General features: G+C 37.8%; 1 long non-coding RNA gene across 1 annotated transcript; it reads left to right on the forward strand.

Moving 5' to 3' along the window:
* The first annotated feature begins 3,016 nt into the window (after positions 1 to 3,016).
* On the forward strand, positions 3,017 to 3,784 carry LOC148863768 (uncharacterized). Its single transcript, XR_016109221.1, has 2 exons — positions 3,017 to 3,315; positions 3,395 to 3,784. It is a non-coding gene; the product is annotated as an uncharacterized LOC148863768 (long non-coding RNA).
* Positions 3,785 to 4,527: the final 743 nt, after the last annotated feature.

Raw genomic sequence — 4,527 nt, forward strand, 5'->3', positions numbered from 1 at the left:
CTTAAGGCAATGGCGTATGGATTACCCCTTGTGTGTAGCCCACCATAAAAAAGTACAAAAACATAAGAGTGCAAGTGAGAAGAATGCAATTTGGGGTATATTCAAGGTTTAAAATATTGATACGCATTGAGCAGTATCGGTAGTATTTTTTTTTTCAAATCAAGTTCAAGGGGTCCAATTTAAGGTTCGTCCACCCCCTGAACCGGTCAAAACCTTGATACACCCACTATAGGGGCATATCAGGAAGCCCCCAATATGATATGTATGAACCAATACGTGTCAATATGTATCAATATTTTGAACCTTGGGTATACTATTGCTTTTGGCTTTCATTTTACTTTGTTTCAAGTTTCATTCTAGCCCCTATTGGAGCCAAAGGCTATATACTGAATTTGGATAAACTACCAACATAGTCCCAACAATGTTCCAACTAGCTATTTCAATCGTACATTGGGAAAATCTGCCAATGAATGACTAAGGAAATATTCTCAATATGCCATTGAGATGGACCATTAGGATAGTGTTGGGAGCATTTTTGTTGGTAGCTGATCCCTACTTGCTATATGTAGGGATGTCAGTGGGTCGGGTTAAATGGTAAACTCGGCTTAACCCAACCCTATAGGGTCAAGTATATTTGGTTTAAGGTCGGGTTTGGGTTTTGATTCTTTGACCTGAGTCGGGTTTGATTTTTGGCTGACCCACCCCGCCAGGTCATGATGCCCTTCATATATACCAAGTATTCTTGTAATTTTTTGACTTCTAGCTTTATAGGCTTAAAGCTTATAATTTATTTATATGTTGATTCTTTGACCTGAGTCAGGTTACATTTTTTATTCTTTGACCTGAATCGGGTTTGGTTTTTGGCTTTCCCACCCCACCAGGTCATGATGCCCTTCATATATACCAAGTATTCTTGCAATTTTTTGACTTCTAACTTTATAGGCTTAAAGCTTATAATTTATTTATATGTTGATTTTGATTTTCTTTTTCAGGTCTTTAAAATGTGTTAAAAAATACATTTGAAATTATATGGATCAAGTTGGGTTGGAATCGGATTAAATTCTATAAGGTCGGGTCATGTCCGAGAATCATGTGTTTTTTAAGCCAGGTCGGGTCAGTTTTAGGTTTGAGTGCTGGATGATCAAGATAGGATTGAGACAAATCCGTACTGAACCCGATTCGTTGACATCCTAAACGTAGTTAGTGGATTATTGGGTTAGTGAATGATGCACATAACCCACCGGGTCTATTAACATACAATGTGAAGAGACTGCCTTTTCCGTGGTCTGAACCCATGCCGCCTCCTCTATATATAGAATGGGATGCCTCTTACATCAATTCCGCCTACTTTCAAGATACTTCAATGTGTTGGAAATAAGCTCTGAACCATTAAAATTCAAAACCATTAAATTTAAGACTGTATTTGGCATTTTTTTTTATTTTTAAGGAATTATCTCTTTTTTACCGTTAAAATGTATATAGATTTAAATAAAAAAAACGAATACTTAAAATAAAGAATGCCAAATGCAATCTAAATCCTCTTCTGCAAGAAGATGGGTGGTTGTGGATTTGGATTCTAGTAGGGTTGGTGAGTCCATGCCAGCTGATTGGCGAAAAACCCAACTCTAACAATTGACCCTACTTGAAGAATAGTTTTTAGTCAACCTAAGCATAAATTATAATCATATACAAAGATTTGATGGATTGATCTTCGGTGTCCGGATCACCTACCCACAAAATGTTACAGCCGTGTATTAAGAACATCTCCAGATGTGTGGCTGCGATATCATATTGGTAAGGTGGGTAGAGTTCTTGTGCGTAGGAAATCCGAGCTGTGATCTTCCATAGTTCCATATAAATATATAGCAATGTACCAGTGTCCTAAATTGTTGAAACCATAATCAATGGCGTTTGATGCTTTGGAAGCCATATGTCTCAATCCCTAAAGTTGTTATTTCATTGCTTACACAGCATACTCAATCCAACCCTCAAAGACAAAATATTAATATATAATTGGATTGGATTTTGCTAGCAATATTCTTGATAAACAAGTAACTAATATATGGTGTCTTCCCTCTGGCTCTGGGATGTTACAACCACTGGTACTAGAAAACTCCCCATATATTCTCTTCTAATAATATATATAGTGTTTGGAAGGTCGACCGAGTAAAGAATCTTGAGTTGTCCATTTTATCTACATTTTTGTTTGACCATCCCAAAGGGAAGCCCGTACATCGAACGGTTATAAAACAAACCAAGTTGTTGAAATGTGGACACAGATTCTTCTAAAAGTCCAAAGGAACATCCTGCAACTGCAAGCTATTTGGAAAGAAGATGACAGTGCAGTGCCAGTGTTATCATGGAGAAACTCCATCTAGCATATTTGGAAAGAACAGAGAGCAGGGACCCATTTTGATTCTTCCTCTAGTACTTTCTTCTTTTTATACATAGCTTAATCAGTGTTAGGTGAACCGAAAGGAAGAATATTTCTTGTGGGGAAGCCCCTATATATGCTCAATCATTTGTTTTGTCCTCAACTTGAGTTCTCTCTCTGTCTCCTTCTCTCTACCCAAAAGAACCATACCGGTTGAACCGCTATGTTAATTGGGTTGAGATCGGTTTCTTAGTTTTCTTATAATTTTGTTGTATTTTATGTCTAGAACTAATAGGCAAATTTCATAAACAGCATATGAAATAAATTTGGTTAAAAACACTTGTTTTATCAACTTATAAATTATATATTAAGGTTATATTATCAAAAATGCGTTATAAGTTGTTATTCTTGTAAATTAATTATAAATTGTCAAAATCAGATATAATAATTAATAATTGGTTCGGTTGTAGGCTTGTCTTATAAAACCAATTAATAATTGATTTGGGGTCTGGTCCACCGTCCACACTGTCCCGAACCAGACCAGGCTACCAGAGCCATTGACAGCTCGACTCTCTCCGCAGATATTCCCCTCAAACCCAGACCCACAGCGCTACAGATGCCAATATACAAGTTCAGACACTCGTGAATGTAATTCATCAAATCGCATTCATCAGGTTCACACTCCTTAATATGGGTTAATCTCTCTCTCTCTTCATCCAAAATTTGTGCTATGGGGAATAATACATCTTGTGTTCTTAGCAGTGCCACCGGTGGAGCAGTGAAGGTTCTGTTCTGTGATGGGAGAATGAAAATATACACAGGGCCGATCAAAGCAGGTCAGCTCATGCAAGAGAACCCTTGTCAATTCGTCTGTGACTCCACTGATCTCAACGTGGGTCACCGAGTTCCTGGCTTAGCTACCGACGTAGAGCTCGAACAAGGTCGGTTCTATTTTCTTCTTCCCATGGATATGCTATACTCCGTGCTTACAGATGAGGAGATGGAAACACTTTCATACAGGGCATCCAGAGCAACCAAGCGTGGAAGCTCTAACAACATCGGAAAGATATTCCCTGCGTTCAGTGACTTCTGCTTGACTCCATCAGAATTTAAAACAATGGAATCGCCGGATGAAGAAAGACCGCAGCCTACCGAGAGATGCTCAAAGCAGCGAATGTGGAAACCTTCATTGGATACCATAGTTGAAACCCCATGCATGCTTTGATTGATTAACGATTGCCTCTTTTTTTCTTCTGTTCTTAATGATTTTTGGTGTAATTTGTTAGGTAGATTCAATTAGATTGATTATTGTGTTACTGTATTTGTGATAGTGATGGATGCCAATGGTAGTTGTGAACCTGATTACTAGCCTTCCACCCTGTTTCAGTTTTTAAAAATTGGCCCAACTAACCAAAGGTGCTTTTTTTGTTTTATTTCCAGTGATTTAAAATCCAGCCCGGGGGTTGAACCGTTTCTTTTTGGTCAAGAGGTTAATGGTTCAACCGTCCGGATCAACAGGTCAATCCATGTTATCATCAATATAAAAATCGAAAAAATTAATAAAATAATAAAAAACATGGTAACTCACTGAATGGGTCAGTTGAGCCAATGGTTTATATGTTCGGGTTAACGGGTTATCGATTGAACCAATTAATTTAATTTTGTAATATGATGGGTTTTCTCTGGATCAAGTAGTCAACAGATCGCCATCCAGATCAGCGGGTCAATCCATGTTATTATCAATACAAAAAATTCAAAATAGATAAGGTGCATCAATGGCAATGTTTTAAAAAACGATCCGGAACTGGAACCAAAACCGTTTTGGCCACTTATTTTTGGGTTAACGGTTCAACCATTTGATTTAAATGGACAGTCTATTCTGATAAAAAAATAAAAAAATAATTAAAATAAAAACGGCCAAAAACCATTGAATGGATTGACGGGTCAATCACCTAAGTCAATAGGTCAATGACCGATTCAACGGTTTTTTTGCCAAGAACCTGATGGGGTAAAACAGAACCAGTAGCCTGGATGATTCTCAGGTTGAACGGCCTGACCGTCTGGGTCAATAGTGGTTTGAAAACCATGATCAATGAAATATTGTAGGTAGATTTGTGAGTTTGTGGCTAAGTCACCGGCCAAACGGGTGAGGC

Source organism: Nelumbo lutea, chromosome 3, assembly GCF_056320005.1.
Source record: "Nelumbo lutea isolate HS-2025 chromosome 3, American lotus-T2T, whole genome shotgun sequence".
Taxonomy (NCBI): Eukaryota; Viridiplantae; Streptophyta; class Magnoliopsida; order Proteales; family Nelumbonaceae; genus Nelumbo; species Nelumbo lutea.